At 41.4% G+C, this 24,445-nt stretch overlaps 1 protein-coding gene across 3 annotated transcripts in view; it reads right to left on the bottom strand.

Moving 5' to 3' along the window:
* Positions 1–20,113, bottom strand: part of CDKL5 (cyclin dependent kinase like 5) — a 215,800-nt gene extending 195,687 nt beyond the window's left edge. For all 3 annotated transcript variants that reach the window (XM_055338179.1, XM_055338180.1, XM_055338181.1), the window contains exon 1: positions 20,043–20,113. The gene's annotated coding sequence lies outside the window, so the exon portion shown is untranslated. The remainder of the gene's footprint in view (positions 1–20,042) is intronic.
* Between the last annotated feature and the right edge of the window lie 4,332 nt (positions 20,114–24,445).

Genomic DNA, 24,445 nt, shown 5'->3' with positions numbered 1-24,445 from the left:
TTTCTAGGGCAGCCCGGGTGGCTCAGTGGTTTAGCGCCACCTTCAGCCCAGAATGTGATCCCGGAGACCGGGGATCGAGTCCCACGTTGGCTCCCTGCACGAAGCCTGCTTCTCCCTCTGCCTGTGTCTCTGCCTCTGTGTGTGTGTGTGTGTGTGTGTGTCTCATAAATAAATAAAATCTTAAAAAAAAAAAGGTTTTCTAGGACAAGAACCTTAGGAATAAGATCAGAGAAAAACAACAAAGTCCAAAAGTGAGACTAAGGATAGAACAAGGTTACTCAACTTCAGCACAACCAACAGTTTTAAACAGGTAAATTCTTTGCCTGGGGGGCCGTGCCGTGCACTCTAAGATGTCAAGCAGCAACCCTGGCCTCCACCCACCAGATGCTGGGTAGAAGCACACATACCACCTTCACCACCCCACGCTGTGACAACCAAAAATGTCTTCAGACATTGAAAAACATCCCCTGAGGGCAAAACTACCCCTGGTTGAGGATGAGGAGGTAGAAGGGGAATAACTGATGGAAAAACACTGCTAAAGAAGTAGCACTGAAGCTGAGGGCACCAGGCAAGGGACTGGCCTAGAACAGCAGAAGCACCTCATCTTTTGAGACAGGAGAAAAACAACAGCTCTGTAGAGAGCAGGACTGATAAATTTGTAGATAGAGCCAGAAGCTGCAGAAAATCCACCTAAAGGCCCTCAATATTCTCAAGTGGAGTGGAGGCAAGGTTGTGTGCTAAGTATGAGCAGGGAGGATTTGACGGCAGGTCTGAGAACAGTGACCTGACTTTACAACAATTAACAGGGCCCGGCAGCTGGCAGGTCACAACCAGAGAAGACCAAATGAGGCTAGAAAACTCCAGACTCCCTTCTCTCACTGAGAATGTTAAAATGCACCTCCCCACATAAATCACCTTCTATACATACTGATTATAATCCCAGAGAACTCACGAGTCTATGCGAATTTCAACTGCATCATGGAAAGAACAGACTCCTAAGGGTTACCTGAAAAATTAACCCTTTTTTCTTTTAATAACATACATAGTTCCTATCAGATAACAGGAACTGTGTTCTACACAATCCATATCTAAATGAACTTTTGGTGAATAATCTATTCATATCAGAGGATGCCCATGGTTGCAACTACTTCCTAGTTCTTAACTGGATGAACTACTTCCTGCCCAACAGTCAGGAACAACAGAATAGAAAGGATTGGCTGCAAAGACAAGGGCTTATTAGATTCTTCTTGTCACAGGACAGAGATCTTCCTCTTCTTCATCACAAGACAAAGACCTGCTCACTCATGCTGTCTAAACCAAGAGCAGAAAACTCAAATGATTATGGGACCAGGAAAGCAGAGATGTTGCCTCAAGTCTGTGCATGGGAAAGAAGTTGGAAGTGAACAACCAGCATAAAGCCAAGAGATACAAAGGCTTGTGCTTGGATGAAGAAGAAAGAAGAAATCTTATGCACAGAAGCCCAAGGCTGTGTGTTGAAGGAATGACCAAAGCAAAAGGGAAAACCCAAGTCTTTGCTTTACCACAGATAAGGAGTTAAATTCACACCACTCTCCAGTTATCAGAAATCCATCTAATAGACCAAAAACTGCCAGGAACTGTGACCCAAAGAGTCTCATCAGAGAAAAACACAAAACCATTCAAAGAAGCATCCCACAAGCCAGGCACAAGTAAGTAATTCCCAAATTGTCAAATGTTACAAACCTTGACAAGCAAAACTTGGACGGAGGTGGGAGGGCAGACAAATCAGAGATTTCACTCCTCAAGAACTACAATTAATAATCCAAAGGAGAAAAAAATAAAAATAATAAATAAATAAATAATCCAAAGGAGACAAACATAATTATATTTTTAAATGTTCAAAGAAATGACAAGAAAATGCCCTTATGAAAATCTTTTTTTTTAAGATTTTATTTATTTATTCATGAGAGAGAGAGAGAGAGAAAGGCAGAGACATAGGCAGAGGGAGAAGCAGGCTCCCTGCAGGGATCCCGAAGTGGGACTCAATCCCAGGACCCAGGGATCATGCCCTGAGCCAAAGGCAAATGCTCAACCACTGAGCCACCCAGGTGCCCCGCCCTTATGAAAATCTAAAAGTAGATTTATACACAGAAATTTTTACATTTTAAAAAATAGCCAAGTGTTTTTATTTTTTTAAGATTTTTAAATTTATTTATTTGAGAGAGAGAGAGAGAACATGAGCACAAGCAGGGAGGAGGAGTAGAGGGAGGAGACTCCGTTCTGAGCAGGGAGCCTGATGTGGGACTCAGTCCCAGGACTTGGGACTATGACCTGAGCTGAAGGCAGATGCTTAACCAACTGAGCCCCCAGGCACCTTAGCCAAGTGTTTTTAGTGAAAATTCCCAATAAATGGTTTAACCAAATAACTAGACACAGCTAAAGAGAAATTAGTCAATTGTAAGATGGGTGTCAGGAAATCACCCAGAAGTACAAACAGAAAATATTAAAGAAATTTAAGCAACAGGGAGGATACAATGTAAAGATATAACACATATCTAGTTCCAGAAATGGAAAATGGAGAAGCAATATTTAAAAAGATAATGGCTAGGATTTTAACAACTGTAGGCAGCATGAGTCTTCAGACTAATGGAATATACCAAATAAAAGCAGAATAAAAACAAATCTACATGTAGAGATATCACAAGGAAACTACAGATCAAAAACAATGAGAAAAATCTTAAAGGTAGCCCAAGGGAAAAGATAATTACCTACATATAAAGAAATTACACCTGAACTGACTGAAGACTTCTCATTAACAAGACTTGTCAAAACACAAAGGAATAACATTATGAAAGTGCTGAGGGAAAATAATTGTCAACCTAAATTCTGTACCCAGCTCAACAATCATTCAAGAGAAAATGTGAAGTAAAGACATTTTCAGAAATACCAAGATCAAGTTTATTAAAAACAGGCCTTTATTGAAAAAGCTACTTAGGAACATTCTTTATAAAAAAGGAACCTGAACCCAAAATGAAGAAATGGGGTGGATGAAGAATGGTGAGCTAAGAAATTTGGAGAACACGTTGATGAGTAAACATTCACTATTTTTATATTCAGATGACTTAAACAAGACAAAACTAAAGCATAAATAACTAACATGGAAGAAAGGATAACAGTTAAAAGGTATAAACCACCCTAAAATCTTTGCCTTATTCAGGAGGTTAGGGATATTAAGTTTAGACTTTAGTTAAATGTGCATGTTAAAATTTTAAGGGTAACCAGACTTCTGTTTTCCACCCTGGAGTAAGAAAGCTGAAAGAAACATAGCTGCCCACCCTAATAATGAAAAAGAGCTGGACTGATTTCAAATTCATGACTTTCTTTAAACTCATCATAGAGCCATTGGTTCAAAATTTGAGGAGACAGGGCCTGCAAGGAGACAGGAGACAACCTTGTGCTCACCTGGGTAGACTGTAACTGGACACTGATAAGAGAAGTGCAGCTAGAATAATTGGCAAGTTGATAAAAACCCGATGTGGCTTTGCTGAAGGAACAGTGTAAAACCACTGGGGAGGTCACAGAAATTGGGGAGACTTCTGTAGGATCTTCCTCCCCCAACCCCACCAAGTACTCACAGAGAGCAAAGAGCCCAGAGCATGCCCATTGTGATGCAGACGGGGGGGGGGGGGGGGGGGGGGGGGGGGGGGGGGCTGCAGCTGTGCCTCAGAAGCAAGAAATATACCCTGATCCTTCTCTCTCTATCTCCACTAAGGAAGAAAAGCCCTCATCAAGGCCACTAAGTGCTTCCCACTTAAAGCACTGGTAAAAATTCACTGCAGCTGGTGGAAGGGATTGGCACCCTATGCCTAGGAGAGAGGCAGGATTCCACACTAAGCCCACCACAGAAGCCAAGGCTTTGGGACACTGATGCAAGCCTAACCTGAAGTTTAACCAGAACAAAAGACAACCCCCGACCATCACCTCCAAGCTAACCAACTTTAGGTAAACAGCAGAATACTACTGGCAGAGGGACAGGAGAAGAACAAGATCATATAAGGAGACCCTCTCTAAGCCACAGGTCAGAAGAAACACCTGAAACTCAAAATAAAATAAACCAACTCCCAGGGCTCAGTTGGTTGGGCATCCGACTCTTGGTTTTGACTTGGGTCATGATCTCAGGGTCATGGGATTGAACTCTATGTCCGGTACCTCACTCAGCTGGGAGTCTGCTTCTCTCCCTCTGCCCCTGTCCTGGCTCATGCATGTGTGTACACACACATACTTACTCTTTCTCTAAAATAAATAAATCTTTTTTAAATTAAAAAAATAAATAAATAAGGGATCCCTGGGTGGCTCAGAGGTTTAGTGCCTGCTTTCAGCCAGGGCGTGATCCTGGAGTCCTGGGATCGAGTCCCACATCAGGCTCCCTGCATGGAGCCTGCTTCTCCCTCTGCCTGTGTCTCTGCCTCTCTCTCTTTGTCTCTCATGAATAAATAAATAAAAATCTTTTTAAAAAATTTTATGAAAAAAAAATAAAACTCCCACCCCAATCACAAACTATCTCTATGAGAATTTGAAGCCTGAGGTACACTGAGGGTAACCACAGCAACAATCAAACTCAAACCCAGGCCCAACTCCTGCCTAACTCAAATCCCTGCACCAAAGACCTGGCACAAGGAAAGATATGCCCATTTACAGACATAAAAATTATACACCTCAGTCTCTACTATTCTACAAAATAAGTCAGGCTTGCAACAAGGAAAAAAATCACAAAACCTAACAAAAGGCAATGAAAAAATAACACTCAAAAAAGACAAAGAACAGGGACGCCTGGGTGGCTGAGCAGTTAAGGTTAAGCGTCTGCCTCTGGCTCAGGGTGTGATCCTGGAGTCCCGGGATCCAGTCCCACATCGGGCTCCCTGCATGGAGCCTGCTTCTCCCTCTGCCTGTGTCTCTGCCTCTGTGTGTGTGTGTGTCTCTCATGAATAAATAAAATCTTTAAAAAAAAAAAAAAGACATGAGACCTAGACATAGACTCAGATTTTGGAAACATCTACAATTAAATTTCAAATAATAAGAGTAACGTGTAGAGCTCTAACATAAAAGGAGAACAACATGCAAAATCAGGGATAATTTGGCAGAGAGATGAGAACCATAAGAATATGAGGGGCAGGGCAGCCTGGGTGGCTCAGCGGTTTAGCACCACCTTCCACCCAGGGCCTGATCCTGGAGTCCCGGGAGATCCGGTCCCCATGTTGGGCTCCCTGCATGGAACCTGCTTCTCCCTCTGCCTGTGTCTCTGTGCCTCCCTCTCCCTCCCTCTCTCTCTCTCTCTCTCTCATATGAATAAATTTAAAAAAATCTTAAAAAAAAAAAAAGAATATGAGGGGCATAGGGCTGGCTCAGTTAGTAGAGCATGCAACTCTCAATCTCGAGGTCCTGAGTTCAAGTGCCATGTTGGGCATTGAGCCTACTTAAAAAAAAAAAAAAAAAAAAAGACAGTACTAAAAATGAAAAATACAGTTAAGAGAAATGAAGAGGCTCTTCACCAGACTCAACTCAAGCAAGCAAAGAATCCATGAACTTGAAAATTAGATATTACCCCAATCAAAACACTGTGAGAAAACAGAGTGAAAAAACAAAAACATTCAAGAGTTATGGGAAAATACCAAAGTTTCTAACATACTGATAAATGGAATCACAGGAATAGGAGAATGGGACAAGGGAAATATTTGAAGAGATAACAGCTGAAAATATTCCAAAATTAATAAGGCATCTAACTAAAAATCCCAAATGATCATAAAATAGGAAGGAAGACAAACACCCTCCACCCAAAAAAATTTATTGCCACTACTCAGCACCAATATCACTTGAAACTGAATTCCATAAGCTCTGCCATTGCTACTCCTTAAAAAATTAAATTTAATTTAAATTTAAAAAAAATATCAAAGGACACCTGGCTGGTTGAGTCAGAAGAGCATGTGACTCTTGATCTAGGGTCATGAGTTTGAGCTCCATATTGGGTATAGAGATTACTCAAATAAATAAAACTATAAAAATAAAAAAATAAATAAAAATAAAACACCGCTGTCAATGACGACCAGGTCATCAATTCAACTACACATGATGGCCACATCACAATGCTCACCTCTACATACAAGTCTCACTTCTGTGTAAATGACTGTTCAAACCTAGGTCACAAGCCCATATTATTATAGCTGTAAAAGAGACTGGGGAGGTGAGTTTTCTGGGCAAGTGGGACCCATAATATGAGAAATTACCAAAATGTTGAGAAAATATTTAAAAGTCTAAGACAGCATGCTTAAAAACAGGGGGCACCTGGATGGTTTAATCATTTAGCACCCAACTCTTGGTTTTGGTTCAGGTTATGATCTCAGGGTCATGAGATCAAGCCCCCCATGGGCCTTGATGCTCAGCACAGAGTCTACTCGAGATTCTCTCTCTCCCCACCCCTCCTGTGCATATGTTCTCTATCTCTCAAATAAATAATTAAATCCTTTTTTAAAAAAGGTTCTATATTCTGGGAAGCCCGGTGGCTCAGCGGTTTAGCGCTGCCTTCAGCCCAGGGCATGATCCTGGAGACCCAGGATCCAGTCGCACGTCAGGCTCCCTGCATGGAGCCTGCTTGTCCCTCTGCCTGTGTCTCTGCCTCTCTGTGTGTCTCTCATGAATAAATAAAATCTTTAAAGAAAAGAAAAAAAGGTTGTATTTTCAAAAATTAAAAATGAAATAAAAACAAGGGACGCCTGGGAGGTACAGTCAGTTAGGTGTTTAACTCTTGGTTTTGGCTCAGGTTGTCATCTTGGGGTCATGAAATCGAGCCCCACATCAGACTCTGCATAGAGTCAGTTTGGGTTTTTCTCTCCCTCTCCTTCTGCCCCTCTCCTCACTCCTATGTCTCTCTGTTGCATCCTCTCTCTCTAAAATAAATAAAAATTTTTTGTTTTGTTTTAAAGATTTTATGTATTTGAGAGAGTGGGACAGAGAGCACAAGCAGGGAAGAGGGGCAGGGGGAGAGGGAGAAGCAGGGAGCCCAATACAGGCTCGATCCCAGGACCCTGGGATCATGACTGAGCAAAAGGCAGATGCTTAAGTGACTGAGCCACCCAGGAGCCCAATAAGTAAATCTTTTAAAAAATAAAAACAGGGATCCCTGGGTGGCGCAGCGGTTTGGCGCCTGCCTTTGGCCCAGGGCGCGATCCTGGAGACACGGGATCGAGTCCCGTCGGGCTCCCAGTGCATGGAGCCTGCTTCTCCCTCTGCCTGTGTCTCTGCCTCTCTCTCTGTGTGTGTGTGTGTGACTATCATAAATAAATAAATAAATAAATAAATAAATAAATAAATAAATAAATAAATAAATAAATAAAAATAAAAATAAAAATAAAAATAAAAATAAAAATAAAAATAAAAATAAAAACAGAGGCGCCAGGAGCCTCGGTGTCCATCGAAAGATGAATGGATAAAGAAGATGTGGTCTATGTATACAATGGAATGTTACTCAGCCATTAGAAATGACAAGTACCCACCATTTGCTTCCACGTGGATGCAACTGGAGGGTATTATGCTGAGTGAAATAAGTCAATCAGGGAAGGACAAACATTGTATGGTCTCATTCATTTGGGAATATAAAAAATAGTGAAAGGGAATAAAGGGGAAAGGAGAAAAAATGAGTGGGAAATATCAGAAAGGGAGACAGAACATGAGAGACTCCTAACTCTGGGAAAGGAACAATGGGTGGTAGAAAGGGAGGAGGGTGGGGGGTGAGGGTGACTGGGTGATGGGCACTGAGGGGGGCACTTGATGGGATGAGCATTGGGTGTTATTCTGTATGTTGGCAAATTGAACACCAATAAAAAAATAAATAAAATAATAATAAAGACTAGATCTGAATAATGAAAAAAAAAAAAAGAGGCACCTTAGTGGCTTGGTTGGTTAAGCAGCTGACTCTTGATTTGGGCTCAAGTAGAAATCGGGCTCCACACACAGCAGGGAGTCTACAGGAGATTCTCTCTCCTCCTCCTCCTCCTCCTCCTCCTCCTCCTCCTCCCCTCCTCCTCCTCCTCCTCCACTTCCTCCTCCTCCACCTCTCCTTCACTCCCCCCCATAAAATAAGTAAATAAATATTTTTAAAAAGAAAAGAAAAATTAAAAAATAAAAACAAACAGAAACAATGTTCATCTAGCCAGCTAATATTGTAGAGTGGATTCTTTGGTAAAGTCATTGCAGAGAGCATCTTTCTAAAGCATATATTTTATCTCACTATGTGAACACATTTAAAACCAGCCTCCCAGGGCACCTGGCTGGCTCAGCCAGTAGAGCATGCAACTCTTGATCTTGGAGTCTCCAGGTCATGAGTTCAAGCCCCATGTTGGACCTAGAGATTATTTTTTTTTAAATAAATAAAACCAGCCTCCCAATCTGAGGGGCATGAACAGTAGTCTGGAGGTGTGTGAAGCCATATGATAAATAAGCAAACACCTTCACAGAATGTCAGTTTTGCTTAACAGTAACTAATATACAATACAAGGTATATACAAGCACACATATGCAGGCACACGTGAGAGTTTATTATGGAACAGAACTTACCACTTTAATGAAATCATGCAATAAATCATGAAAATACTCAAAAGAAATGTCACTCTTCTAGTTGCCAACTTTGGCCTTGCCCTCATCTGCTAACGGTAAACATTGGTTGAAAGGTTTCAGGGATGCTACAGGGAGCCATTAGCACCTATTTACACACCAGTGTGGATCTAATTATATAACACAGTTATGCCCAAGAGCAGTGACTAGACACAGGGCAAGGATGTCTATTGGGCAAGCAGAGAGGAAGATCCACTAGACAGGTATCTAACAGAGAAGCCACTAAACAAGGAAGAAGGCACGGACATGAAGGAAGGTGGGCAGAAAAGAGGTACCTTTCATAAGAGAAAAATTTATTGAGCATTTCCTATGTGCCAGGCAATGCACTAGATGCTGAGGCTACAACGGTCAATATCATGCCTCCAGGAGCTTACAGTAGAAAACTAATACCAAAAAAAGAAAAGAAGAAGAAGAAAACTGATACCATGCATTCATCCATTTTACCCAAAGGCTTAACCTTTACCAAAGGCTCACCCCTATTTAAACTCCTGGTTGCAGTATTTCCTATGCATACATAGCATTTTCCTATATAAAAGTGAAAATGGACAGAAAAAAAGCCAAAAGATGGCCATAAAGAAAGAAAATCAAGATCCTGGAATGTAGCTGAGGTAAAAGCATCAAAACAAAGCATACAATTCATGAATCCATGTTAGTTCTTGCTATTCCCCAATTTTATAAGCTCGTTCTTAGACCCATGTCTTTGAATACACTATCTGCTGGAAAATTCCTTCCTTTCACCAGACATTCTGGGCCTCCTTTAAGACTCTTCACAAACACTCAGGAATCACTGCCTTTCCCAGTCCCCTTAAGTCTGCATTAAGTGCACCTCTTCTCGTCTAGAGTACCAGCGCCCTGTTTTGTTTTGATTTTAAGATTTTATTTATTTATTCATGAGAGACACAGAGAGAGAGGCAGAGACATAAGCAAAGGAAGAAGAAGCAGGCTCCCTGCAGGGAGCCTGATGTGGGACTTGATCCCAAGACCCTAGAATTACAACCTGAGCTGAAGGCAGATGCTTAACCCCTGAGCCACCCAGGTGCCCCGTCAGTGCCCTGTCTTTCCATCTGAAGATGCATATGACCCTGCACTTTAGTCATGGTTCTTTGCCTCTTCTGCCGGATTACAAACTCCATGAGGGCACACCACATCTTGGCTTTCTATCTCCATCACCTACTATGATGCTGACACCAAGATACCCAAATCATCAGATCCCTTTCATAAAGTCAGTCAAAGACAAATGTGGCTTTCCTTTACCAACCCTGGGCAGAAGGACAGACTCAAAAGCACAACTCCAAATCAAGGATCAAGGACAGTCACTCTGGATGCTGGAGAAACCACTAGCACAAAAACATCACTTTCAAACTCCAGTAAAATCTAAATTGAGGCAACTCTTCTAAAATAAATGTCCTAGGCTGAATAGGAAGCAAAAAAAGCAATGCCAAAAACCACTGCAAACTTTAAGTTACCACCACCAGGATTTAAAAAAAAAAAAAAATGATTACAGCAACAAGGAGAGAACACAGAGTAGGTATAGAATGCTTCAGAAAAGCCTAAGAACTCAAGGCCAAAGTGAGCTACGTTAGAGGCTGCATCAAAATAGATTTCAAAGGAAATACTTTAAGAAGGAGGTGACGCTGCAGTTATTTTTTGTACATATAGAGGGCAAAAGTGCATGATAGCATTCTCTACAGGTATAAACTAACAACTTTACACCAAAGAAGACCTCATTATTCCATCATAAAGGCAAGCAAAAATTCATCATGGCTGATGAGTTCCAAAAAACAAGTGAGCACGTAGGAACACATACTTTAGAAGGAAAAAGAAACAAATCAGCATATGTAAAATAAAACCTTTGGAGCACTTTTATACACATCATCTCACTTGAACATAAGAAGCTCGACAGAGACCAGTTTAATATAAAAGATAAGGTCACAGAATATGAACCAGATTTGCAAATGGTACTTACAGCCAAAGATTGGTATTCCTAAACAATATTAACAAAATTCTCTAAAATCATTATAGGTGCTCAAATGAGATTTCATAAAATATGAATTAGCATAAATGCTGAAAATATTAAACTAGACCTAAGACACTGTATTTGGGGGAAAAAAGAATAAAGCAAATTTAATGCCGATATTTAATGAAACATTTCATTAGAACATTAAACACCTCAAGCAGATTAAAGATGGGGGGCAGTGAGGAATTTTAAGTTTAAATATGGAAGAGAGCTGACACTATTAAAAAAAATTTAACTCAGTTATAAATAGAAATGACATTCCTACATAAGGTTAACAGAATGGTGAAGGATAAAAGGAGCCTTTAGAAAATTAAAGGTAATTTCTATAAAAACAATGAAAAGAGTATCACAGGTGACAATCAATCAAAGACGCAGTTGCAAAAATTTTAGTGAGATGAAGGAAGAATATTCTACTTTGTACAGATTATGACCTTTTCAGTAAATTATCAAGGTCGCATTGAGCTAAAATTCTTGGATTTTGTTTGTTTGTTTTGTTTTGTTTGGGGAGGAGGAAGGAGCATTTCATTTCATGTCACAGCTCTGCTTAAAACCTTCAATAGCTTGCCAGAAGACTTAGGACAAGCTCAAAAATCCCGTAGATGGCCTACTAAGCTTTTTCAGGACCTGGCCCCTGCCTAATCCTGCTTCATCACCTGCTTCTCTACTTTCCAGCCATTTTGGATTTCTCTCAGTTCTTTAAAAGGTGGTTTTTCAAAAGCCGCTAGCTCTCTCACTCTGCCTCAGGGCATTTATACCTTATGGCCAGGAAAATTTATTTCCCCAACGAGACCATGTCCTTCTCATCCTTCAGATCTCACTTAAATGTTAATTCCTTAGTGTGGCCTTCCTACCTGCTCCCCCCAGGACAGATCCCAATCCCTACTCTGTTACATAATCCCATAGTATCTTGTACCTTCCCTTTGACTCCAATGCAAAACTATAAATTCTTTAAGGGCAAGGCATCCTCAAAAAAGGAGTGGAGGGAAGGGGCTGGGTAGCTCAGTCAGTTGAGCATCCAACTCTTGGTTTTAGCTCAGGTCATGATCTCATAATCTCAGGGTTGTGGGATCGAGCCCCAAGTCAGACTCCCAGCTCAGTGCCAAGTCTGCTTGGATTCTCTCTCCCTTAGCCCCTTCCCCATAAGAGTATGCTCTTGCACTCTCTCTCTCTCTCAAATAAATACATAAATCTTAAAAAAAAAAAAAAAGGAGGGGGGGCAAGGACTCCATATCTTTTTACCTATCACTCTATCCAGCTTTTATCATAATTTGGTATACAGGAGATACTCAGTAAATACTTGCTAAATGAAGGATAGATCCACAGGATGTAGGACCAGTTATCTTAGAAATCATTCATAAAGTATGAAACACCAATTTGCACAAAATGAGATTTTATCTACCTCAACTATTTTCAATTATTAACAATTAAAATAAAACTTCCTTTTCATTTGCAATACTGTTAAATTTTAGTTGTAATATTAGCAAATAACAATTACAGTATTAGCAGAGTGCCTGGCTGACTCAGTCAGTAGAGCATGTGATTCTTGATCTCAGAGTCTTGAGTTCAAGCCCCATGTTGGGCACAGAGCCTACTTTTTTTTTTCCAGAGCCTACTTTTTAAAAAAATAATAACAGTACTAGTAATTAAAGCTAATAACAGGGACACCTGGGTGGCTCAGCGGTTGAGCATCTACCTTTGGCTCAGGGCGTGATCCCGGAGACCTGGGATCGAGTCCCACATCAGGCTTCGTGAATGGAGCCTGCTTCTCCCTCTGCCTGTGTCTCTGCCTCTCTCTCTCTCTCTCTGTCTCTCATGAATAAATAAATAAAATCTTTTTAAAAAATTTTTTAAAAATAAAAAATAAAGCTAATAACACTCTGTGAGAGGCTAACAAACCAGATGAGTATGTGGATAAATTCTAGGATATGTCATACCTGAACCAATTTCTGTAATCTATGAAAAATTCTATTCATCAGGAAACTAGTTTCTACCCAGCCAGTATCAGGGTAACTGGGCAAACCCAAGTCAGTAAGCTGTACTGTAACTATTACTTGTCACCTTTTTTTATCTGCCATATCTTCCTTAAGTGAATATATGTGCTTAATCTGATTATAACAGTAGGACCTTACACTGCCAAGAACCTAATCTTCAGGCATAATACAACATCTAAAACTGAGATTTAAAATTGCAACTTACAGGGGGCCTGTGGCTGGCTCAGTCAGAAGAGCAAGCAACTCTTGATTTTGGGGTCATGAGTTTGAACCCCACGTTGGGTGTAGAGATTATATAAATAAACAAACTTTAAAAATAAAAAAATTGCAACTTATGAAAAAAAAGGGTCAGTCTTAAAAATAAATAAATAATATATTCATCTATATGTTAATTTCCAGAAATCAAAGCTGGCACATTTAAAATTACAATTTCCCTCTAAATCAAAATGGTTACATTGTCAGAAAGCACTTCATTACGTTACTATTTGACATTAGACCTTATCTTACAAAGAATACAAAGTAACAACAGAATCCTACAGCCATAGCTGTTAAACAGTTTAAAAAAAAAAAAAGTAAACCGATTTCAAACCAGTTATGACTGAATTTACAGTAAACTATTATTATCAGAGTAGTGCTGTGGCCAATCTGTTTGTTATTAAAAATCCAGACACAATCTACCACACAAGGAGTTATTGATTTACCTGCCTGGTACTTGTAAGGGTCACTTTCTATAGAGAAACATTCATGTAAAAGCAATGAAAGTTAGTTTCCAAAACATTTTATACCTCCAACCAAACCACTGCCTTATTATGTGTACTCAAAAAACAACATCCCTGAACCATCCTATCAGCAATGTCCATCTACACATGTAGTATACTGAGTGAGGGAGAGCAACTGGGAGCGTGGAGATCAGCCTATGCCACACAACTCATTCCCAAGGTAGCTTTACTCCTACACCCATCCTTTAAGGGTAACTAAAAAGAAAATGATGCAAGCAGGAAAACAGCTGTAGCTACAGCACCTTGCAGGTTAAGTCCCGCAGCAATCCAATCTGAAGCAACAAAAAAAGGAGACCATGTGTTTGAATACCTGAATTTAATGAAGCCTGCTCTATGGCATGCACAGTAGGCATGAATCTTTCAAGGGGGATTAGAGCTCAAACAATAAAATGCACAATGTTATTGGCTTAAAATGAAGAAAATCAATTATTTTACCCATAGTCTTAAATCTTTAAGGAATTTTTTCTTCCCTAATTATATTACTTTTACTTTGATTTTTTTTTTTTTTAAGTAATTTCAATACCCAAGTTGGGGCTTGAACTCATGATCCTGACATGGAATTGCATGCTCCACCAACTGAATTAGTCATGCACGCCTACCTGGATTTCTTACTCCTGATTTTCCAACATATCACTAAGAACATTACGTTTTATTTGCTGGTTTAAAAAAGATCAAAACAGGGCAGCCCCAGTGGCCCAGCAGTTTAGCGCCACCTTCAGCCTGGGGTGTGATCCTGGAGACCCAGGATCAAGTCCCACATCAGGCCCCCTGCATAGAGCCTGCTTCTCCCTCTGCCTGTGTCTCTGCCTCTCTCTCTCTGTGTCTGTCATGAATAAATAAATAAAATCTTTTAAAAAAAAATCAAATCAAAACCACAAAAACAAAAACAAAACACAAAAACAAGGTAATTTATTATAAGATTTGCAGTACCGTCCTTTATACTCTGCCATACATTATGTTTAGGCAAAACATTTTTAAGAGTTCATTTATTTAAGCAATCTCTACATCCAACAGGGGATTCAAACTCATGACCCTGAGATCAGGAGCTGCATGTTCTACCCACCAAGCCAACCAGGCACCCGTAGGCAAAAGCTTTTGAAAATAAAACAGCACTAAGAAATTGTAAAATGTGTAAAAAAAATATTTCCAAAAAACCTTTTTTTTTTTTTAAGATGTATTTATTGAGACAGAGCAAACCAGAGAGAGCGTGAGCTGGAGGTAGGGGCAGAGGGAGAGAGAGAGGGAGAAGTAGGCTCCATCCCAGAATCCTGAGATCATGACCTGAGCCGAAGGCATTTAACCAACTGAACCACCCAGGCACCTCAAAAGACCTATCTTTTAAGATCTACATCATTTTGTTTATTAGTGTCTGATGATAAAGGGATCTAAGTGGAAGCAAGTAAGTAAGGTTTTTAAAAATGCACATTAGCAGGGAAGATATTTTGGGGGCAATGGAAATGTTCTAAAATTGGATTGCAGTGATGATTATACAACTCCATAAATTTACTCAAAAAAATCACTGAATGGTACACTTAAACAGGTGAATTTTATAGTATGTAAAGTATACCTCAATAATGCTGTTAAAAATGCATACTGAAGGGGCACCTGGGTGGCTCAGTAGGTTAGGCATTCATCTTTGGCTCAGGTCATGATCCCAGGGTCCTAGAACTGAGCCCCATATCGGGCTCCCTGCTCAGTGGGGAGCCTGCTTCTCCCTCTCCCCTCTGCTCATGCTATCTCTTGCTATCTCTCTCTCTCTCAAATAAATAAAAAAAAAAATTTTAATGCATACTGAAAACCTGCACTTGGTAAAGAAATAAACCCACAAGAATTTATGTATAGGTCCCATCTTTGTAGAACAACTGTCCTGTTCTGGCCAAGATGATTTCTAGCCCTGAGGTTCTACAACATTCATCACTGGTTTCTAACTTTAATAAGTGACAAAAGTGATTTTCATCAATTATAGAATAAAACATCAAGTCCTCTTCCTCCCTAACATGGACCTCTGAGCACTCCTTTGGACTACGCAACTGTTTAGCTCTCTTAATGATGGGTCTTATTTTAAAACACACATACACACACACAAAATCACAAGAGGCTTCAAGTAGCAGAAAATTCTTTCAAGTAGAAACATTTTTGTCAGAGTCCAACTTGTATGTATTAAGAAGCAACAACATACCTCTGTAGACTTCATTTACCTCCAGGTTTTATTTCACTTAAGTCATAACAATTACAGAAAAGATACCCATCTGCAAATTGTAACGGCTGCCATTTAGAATGCATCTAAACCACAAAATTGAATTCAAGGAATACCTTCATCGCCTTTATTAGTGTAGCAAATTTAATCAAGGTCAGTCAAAAGTTACAGTGGAACATGCACAAACATGAAATACCAAGTAGTTAATTAGAAACAGCTACCTCATTTTGGGTGTAAATAATTATGTACAACCTTCATTTATGAAGAAACAGAACTAACGACCCTCTGTTAGAAAAGTCCTCACTTCAGTTTATCCTATCCATAGTGCTGATGAATCGGAGTCCAGCCTCCCATGTGACTAAAGGTCAGGCAGTCTTACCAATGTAGCCTGTGAGCTCCAGGAGGCATATTTTATACCTCAACTCCCACCCCAGGAGTGACTTTACAGTAGGACCTCAAAATATGTTTGGGCAATCAGATTCCTAAAGGGAAGCAGCATGTTTTTGAAGAACACAGGTTCAAGTCAGACCGGTTTAAATGGAAGTTTTGCCTCTGTGGCAGACTCCCTGGGCAATCTGAGCAATTTTCTAAGAAAAAAAAAATTTATTTTCTCTCTCTGAGCCCATTCAATCAAGTGTATAGGGAAATAAGGAAAACATCTACCTCACAGAAGTGTTTTAAGAACACACATACATCTACCCATGCAAATGAATTATTTACTATAGTATCCGGTCTTCAGTAAGGCTCAATAAATAGTATGTTATAATTTAATTATTACAAAGACTGCCCAAAAGAGAGAACACTCCCAAAACTTGACCTTAATCAGAACTGTCTCCAACACAAATGTTTCTGAGAGCTTAATTCAAAATGTTGACAATTAATTTCAAAGACCTGAATGGGTAGGTCCTTTTACCCTCTTAAGTAATTTTCTATTAATTCTCAAATCTTAATTATCTAAATGTTATCAGGCTTAAGTCCTCACCCAGCTTTCACTGACAGAATTGCACCCAACTTCATATCTCAGTATTATGAAGTAAATGTACAAGCTTGAATGAGAAATGAGGCCAAACCTTTCAGTAATCCAGTCATCCATGTGCTGTTCTATATGAAGGAAACATTCTAGAAACTACCAAGAATTTAAATCCAAACACGAAAGTGATGCATTGTCAACAAAAGATTTCTAATATCGAGTTTAACATTGAAAGTAAATTGGAAAACCCTCCCAAACAGAAAGTTTAGTCTTTTAATTACAGTATTTTCCTAAGTTGAAATACGTGACCCAGTTGACAACATCAGATGATAAAGAAGGTTTAAGATTCTATCTCCTCTTCTACCAAGGAATTTGATGTTGCAAACAAAAAAAAACAAAACAACCTTTGAAATCTAAAACTATCAAATTCTGAGTAAACAGCCTTTTACTATGTAGAAAGCAACTTAATACTTAAAATTTTGCTATTCTTGTACCAAAGTTAAGGGTTACCTGAAAGATTTCCCTCATGTTTTGGGTCTGTGGATGTGGGTGGATTCTTCTAAATGCCTTATTATTGGGCATCAATTTATTACACGAGGTCTTATCCCCACATTTACTGCCAAAATAAAGTCCTTTGCTAACATACCCTCTAAAACCTAGAAGAAATGAATGAGATAACTACCAAAGTTATCAAAATGGAAAGGCAGGGGGAGGTGAACTTTTGACAGACACGCTGAAGGTTTATTTTCTTGGTTCATTTCCTTACAAATTTCCTACAGCCATACTCTTAGATATAGCTGAATTTTCTAACACAAAGTAAATTGAAACAAATCATAATGAAAGGTTAAAATTTCTGCAACAGAAGCCACTGTCATTTCCAACAATGCAACTATTGTTTAGAGAGTCTCACAGATTCTTGGACACAGTGGTGAAGCAAGGCTGGGGGGGGGGGGGGAGAAAGCATACTTGAAGGAATTTCTCCACCTCTGTATTTTAGTTCGTAATGGAACAATACTGCACCTTCAAAGTAGAAATACCATGTAAAATCTGGTTCTCATTAAATGACTGCCTTAGCCCCATGCAGCATATTTGGAACAGAATCCAACTGATTCGCAATCAGTCAACCTTCTATTACTCATCTATGCGAGATGGCCCTGCAATTTCCCTCAATGGGAGCCTTTTCTTCTAAAACCCCGGGGAATACTGTAGCTACCACACTCTGATTTAAAAGACTCCAAGAAAATTACAATGAAAATAATGGCAGATTTAGTCCAGGGAACTTGCATAAGTAAAAATCAAAAACCTGAGATAAAGGGTAAAATAAAAAAGCCTTCCACAAGCCACTAAATTATAAATCTGAGCAGGAAAAAAGAAATCTTCTCTGGAGAAAGAATGTCTATTTCTAATATTTTTTAATATATCAAGTTTGGTTTTCAAAAAAATTAGGCTTAGGAAACATGCTAAATAAGCAAAACTAGAATACAAGACATACACACACACACACACACACACACACATCAAATTAATCACTGCATTATGTTTAAAAGGCAAGACAATTGAAAAAGATTTGATACTCCAGTTGAAGACCCTCCAAACTCCTCTGAAATGGTAGATTATTTAACACTCTTGGAATGATTAACTTTATTTAGCATGCCTCTTTTGGAATTCTATTATTTAATACAGCCAAACCGATTTTTTTTTTTCATCCTAATTAGGTTTCCTTGTACTTGTGAAATGCTCAGCATACACTGTGCTGGCAGCTTTAGTTCTGCAGCTTCTTTCTTCTGGCTCCTTCCCCCCTCATCCAATCCCCCCCCCCACCCCCCAAAAAAAAGATTTCCTTCCCAAATGTTCTCTTCTCTGCATTTGTCAACAGAAACACCCACTGGTGGTGTCAAACTGGTAATACCGCTGCAGGCTTCCTTACTCCTGTTCCAGTGTGAACGGCCAACAATGCTTAAACCTAAAATAGTACTTTTAATAAGGAAATTAAAAGAACTGCTAAGGTATTCAAGTACCATGCTCTCAAAAAGAGGCATACGTTTTTTAAAAAATGTATTATTAATGGACCCTAACTGGGTTGCTAAATATAAGATTATACTACCCTCCCTTCAACAGTAAACACACAAGTAAACACCGTTCTTCACATTTTACGAATATTTTAAAACACTTAGAAACAAATCTACATCTAAATGTTATTCACATACAATTCCGAATAGCCTCCGTAAAGATGCCTTTTTTGCAACCCTATAGCAAGAAAGGAACACACTGGAAATGTTACCTAAAACGATAATCCTATTTCATACATATTTATGTCTCCCGTTTTCGTCAAATGCTCTCAGACAAATTAATTTGTGCAATCTCGTACATTAACTACATAACCATTAACGTCCAAACAAACCTAATTCAGATTCACGGGAAGAAATTATTCTGTCTGCAATACTTTCTAAAATCAGCCTAAATTTCAGGCAATTAAAATAGATGGTATTAACAGAACACTGATCTGCAACTACTTAAATAACACAGCATCCGTCTAATCTCACTGTGGAGATACTAAGGTCAGGCTTTTCTTATTCAGGCATCTGTGCTTTAACACTCAAGTGAAGCGAAGAAGAAGAAAAAAAAAAAAAAAAGAAAAAACCTCAAGGAAGATCTGCCTTTACAGAGAAATACGTTCAGGTTATTTTTTCCCTCAACGTGGGCTTAAAACGTGTCAATGCGAGCAGGACCTGTTCGTTCGGCAATGGTTCCAAACCTCAGGATTTAATTTCTACGAGGGTCCAAAGGGTACGAAGGTCTGGGAAGGGGCCAATTTCTGCTTCTCCCCACTATGCCAGTCGTGAACTTCACAGCAACGCCTGAAACTTGTTGGGAGGAGGCTGCAAGAGATGCGGGGCCGGCGGTGGGTCGCTCTCGCAGCCTCGCGGGCAGCCAAGGTCAGTCAGCAGGGCCGGGGCTCCGGCCCCGGCTCGCAGCCCCCGGGAGGTCGCCGACTCCCTCGGAACTCCGGCCGGGGGCTCGGGCGCACAGGCGCCTCCTCGGCGCCGGCGGCAAGGGGCTTCCCTCGCCGCAAGCCCGGGGGAGCTCGCGCCGCGGGGGCGGCGGGGCGGGGACGCCGCAGACCCGCTGCCGAGGGGAGCCCCGCCGGGCTGCCTCGACCCGCCGCCCCTCCTCACATCCTCCCGTCTCCCCGCGCCCCAAAATCCGGCCCCAACCTCTCGCCGGGGAAGCCCTTCCAGTGGCGCAACGGGGCGCTGAGGAAGGGCCACTCCAGGCTGGGGCACCCTCGCCGCGTCGCCCCGTTCTGGGGGGACCTGCGCCGCCGCCCCTTCTCAGTCTGCCCGGGGAGACCGGGTGGGTCCCCTCTCTCCGGAGAAGCTGCATGGAGCGGAATCGACGTGGGGGCAGAAGGGCTTGAGGGGCGGGTGGCGGCGCAGCTACTCACCCCGCTGAGTCCCCCACCTCCAGCCGGGGACCCCACAGCTCCTGAGGCCGCCGTCGCCGCTTTACCTTTCCCAGTGGCAGGGACAACTAATGGAAACCTCCGGCCCCGCCCTCTCGCAGAGGCGAACGCGCAGCCTAATTTGCTAACTGGCCCGCCCCGGCCGTCCCACTCGGGCCAATGGAGAAGCTTCGAAGACCCCGCCAGGTCCCGCCTCCGCCCCGCCCACTTCTGGTAGAGACCAATGAGGAAAGAGCGCTCGTCCTCGAGTTCGGACCCGCGCGCCCCGCCCGCGCCGCTCGTGCTCGGACCCCAGGAACCTAAGAACGCTGGTTCCTTGTATAAGCTCGCCTGCGCGCGCACGCGCGCGCCGCATCTCCTCGCGGGCCAGGTTTGGTTGCCCAGCCAAGCCTTTAGCAACCTGGGCTGGGTGGCCGGGAGGGGCGGGGCCCGAGCCTGGAGCGGTCGGGAGGAGGGGGTCAGGGGGAGGAGGGCGGGGGTAAGGGGGGAGGGGCGGGGAAGATCGTGACTAAGAAGGGGCTGGCTGCGGGGGTGGAGGGCCCGCGGGGCCCGGGAATCCGCCTCTCACTGCGGAAAAAAAGGGGAATCCTGCCTGCGGCGCAGCGATCCTGGCCACCCTCCAGAGCGACACGTGCGGGGGGGCAGAAGGGTCGTGGAAGAAGGGGGAGAACGCGTTTAGGGGGCGAGCCAAGGAACTGCTTGGAAATAAAGGACAGAGGACAGTTTATCTCTGTCTTTGGTAAAAATGATATCGTATCGAAGTCTATTGCAGCTGCTGCCCAACTGTTGCAGCTGTGCGTGCACACATACAGTCACATATACACACATTCACACGTACACTCATCCATCAGCCTACGATCCCTTGGGTGAATTAGGAGCAAAGAACTAGTAGCCTGAGGATTCCTTACACAGCAGCTGGATGCAAGCAAAAAGGCTGTTGCAGCAGAGGCATCAACCCACAGCTCTGCTTTGGTCCAATGCTCCACCACACAAGATTCCCCAGCTGGCAATGAAGTCATCCCCGACCGGTAGAAATGTAAAGATCTTCATACCTACCAACAATCAGGTTTCCAAAGAGGATGAAGAGGTGATGAAATGGAAGGAGATACATTTCCAATGCCACTTTTTGAAAATTAAGAAAAATAATCTTGTTTAAAGGCATTGTGGGCAAATCTATGTAAAGCTGCAAAATAATTTCCACGTAAAGCGAAGAGGAAAAATGGGTTTCTTTCTGGTTTAGGAAAGGCGCAGAAAACAAGCATTGTATGAGGTCATAGCAGCCACCAAATGAGAAATAAGCAGTACTGTACAGCAATGGGAAATACATATCTTGGATTAAATCCACTTAATCTATTCCTGTCGTGAATCTGGTAACAATATGTAACAAGATGCTGTGTTTGGCCACTTGGTGCCAAGCCACTAGGGTTTCCTTTCTCATAGCATGGTGAATATTTGATGAGGAAAGAAGGTGCCTGCTTTCTCTTCAGCTTTTCAGGAAGCAGATTAGAAAATTTTTCAGGTAGGAACCATGAATTAGCAGTGAGGGAAAATGGAGTCAGAGCCAATAGCAGATCTTTGCAGAGTCTCCTGCCTTCTCCAGATGCAAAGTAACAGTGCCCTGACCTCCAGCTTCACCCACGTGGAGCCAGAATTCCCAGGCCAATCATGCCATTTTCATCCCTGCGTGTTAGCGCCTTCATGCCAGGAATTGCTGCAGCATTACTTCTGAATCAAATGAAGAATGGTTTCTCTGTATAGACTGAGAAAAACCAATAACTGGATATTCACTGATATAGGTCCGATTTAGTTTTAAATAGTAATACTAGATGTATTATAATGTGCCATCCCACATATAACTATGGCCTTCCACTTAGGGACATTTACTTTGATCCGGTTCTAAAGAGTTGGTGAAGGGTTTCTTAGAACCACATCCAGTTCTGCTAATTGCAATATTGATCAAAAGCATGTATTTTCTAGGTCAATAAGAGTTAAAAAGTACCACTCTGGGCAGCCCCGATGGCTCAGCGGTTTAGCACCTGCCTTCAACCCAGGGTGTGATCCTGGAGACCCAGAATCGAGTCCTACGTTGGGCTCCCTGCATGGAGCCTGCTTCTCCCTCTGCCTGTGTCTCTGCCTCTCTGTCTCTCATGAATAAATAAATAAAATCTTTTAGAAAATAAAAATAAAAAATAAAAATAAATAAAAAGTCCCACTCTGCCATTTAACTGAGCTCTTTTCTTATGTAGAAAGAACACTAATACTTAACCACTGAATGAATGCCTGCTATGTGCCAAGAATTTTACATACATTTAGAGCTGCCAGATAAAATACAGGAGGCCTGTTAAATTTGAATTTCAGATAAGCAACAAGTAATTTTATAGTGTAAGTATATATTTTTATCCTGGATACATGTGGGACAAGGGTAGAAAACTAAATAAGCTTTCTAATCATTGTCCAAAAAAACATTTTTGAAATTGCCCCCTCTGGGCCCAGACCTCATAACAAAAGCAGGATCTGGGAGAAAAGCTTAAGAACCAAATCAATGTGAAAAAATAAAAAAGAACCAAATCAACGCATCATCCCTGTGTAGTGTTTATAGAAAGAGGTGCACATACTTAAACTAAAAAAATGTTTTGCTTTTTATCTGAAATTCAAATTTAACTGGGAATCCTGTATTTTTATTTGCTAAATCTGGCAACCCTACATATGTTATCTCTGAGGCTCATGATTCTCTGAAATATTTTCTGTCAGGTCACATTTTTCCAGATGAAGCAATGACTTCAGAGGCTCCCCAGCATCTATTCATTCCATCCTCCTAATACTACGGCAACTGTGTTGAGGTATCCACACTCCCAGGGTAGTGGGTGCTTATTAGTCAATCAATGACTAAGGCCCAATCAGACTAAAGGAAAGGAATTAACATCCTATGATTTGAGGGAAAAGTTTTTCCCTTGTATCCTGCTGGATGAACAAGGAAGCAGGTACCTGGGTTCCCTCTGGCAGCCATTTTGTGTTTAGAGGAAAACCAAACTTAGGTTAAAGCCTGTACACTACATAAGGCAGGGTTGAAAAACAGAAAGAAAAAAACAAACAAAAAAACTGCTGTGTTCTCGATGACAACACTGAGTTGCTTAATTAAATAAATGCAAATGCCTTTGCCTTGCACTTAAGACAGTTTGAGTCAAAGTTTCTATTAGATGCCTCAAAAGTGTCCCACTACAGAGTGTGTGCTACTCATTATGGGTCTCAATAATAAATGAATAAGTAGCCATCAAGATGTAAGACATCTTTGGGGGATCCCTGGGTGGCTCAGCGGTTTGGCACCTGCCTTTGGCCCAGTGTGTGATCCTGGAGTCCTGGGATCGAATCCCGCGTCGGGCTCCTGGCATGGAGCCTGCTTCTCCCTCCTCCTGTGTCTCTGTCTCTCTCTCTATAATAAATAAATAATAAATAAATAAATAAATAAATAAATAATTATATTAAAAAAAAAAGATGTAAGACATCTTTGTCCTGGATACATGTGGGACAGGTCTGAAAGACTAAATAAGCCTTTTAATCATGGTCAAAAAGCATTTATGATGATACTTACCTGGCAGGGAAGATACCATGATCACGAGGGTGGTTCTCACAGGGCGAGTCTCGTCCACTACACTCAGGTCGTTCTGACCACTGCAGGTTCCCCAAACATGGGAAACTCAACCCCAACTTCTGTTGGCAGAGGACTACAGGCCCTGTGGTAGTGGTGGGCGGCGGGGTGCAAAGCATATATGAAATGCCTGTTTGGCTTAGACCTCATAATGCAATCAAGATCTAGGAGAAAAGCTTAAGAGTCAAATCAAGGGGTAAATTTGTAGTGTTTGTAGGAAGAGGTGAACATTAGCTATTCCTTGGCCCCGCTCAGAGCTTAAATCAGACTGTCAGATCTTACATGTTTTCATTTAAAGTTCATGCCATTTGGGAAAATGTCATTTTAGAAATGCGAGTCCAGTACCTCATTTTAAACTATTAAAACCTCTATCCCTATCCTCCAGGCACTAAGTTTAACCGCAAACAGTGTGGAAAGAACAGAAATGTCAGCATCAAAAGACCCAAGAGGGAAAACCACACCAGAATAGAATACCATATGAAAGTGGATGGTTTGCAAGACAATGTAGTTTAGTGGCTAAAACCATAGACCTGGAAACCAGATTGCCTGCATTCAAATGCCAGCTCTAGTTGCGTCCTTAGGCAAATTGTTCAACTGCTCTGTGCCTCAGTTTCTTCCTCTGTAAAATGGGAAGATGACAATAATAGTTCTCACCTGATTGGTCTGGGTGAGTGACTATTTGTGAAATACTTAGCAGAGCACCTGGCCCATGATAAAGATTTTACAAGGATTAGCTATT

The sequence above is a fragment of the Nyctereutes procyonoides genome, unplaced genomic scaffold (assembly GCF_905146905.1).
Source record: "Nyctereutes procyonoides isolate TBG_1078 unplaced genomic scaffold, NYPRO_anot_genome, whole genome shotgun sequence".
NCBI lineage: Eukaryota > Metazoa > Chordata > Mammalia > Carnivora > Canidae > Nyctereutes > Nyctereutes procyonoides.
The sequence above is the reverse complement of the archived record's forward strand: the minus strand, read 5'-3'. Positions and strand labels throughout refer to the sequence as shown.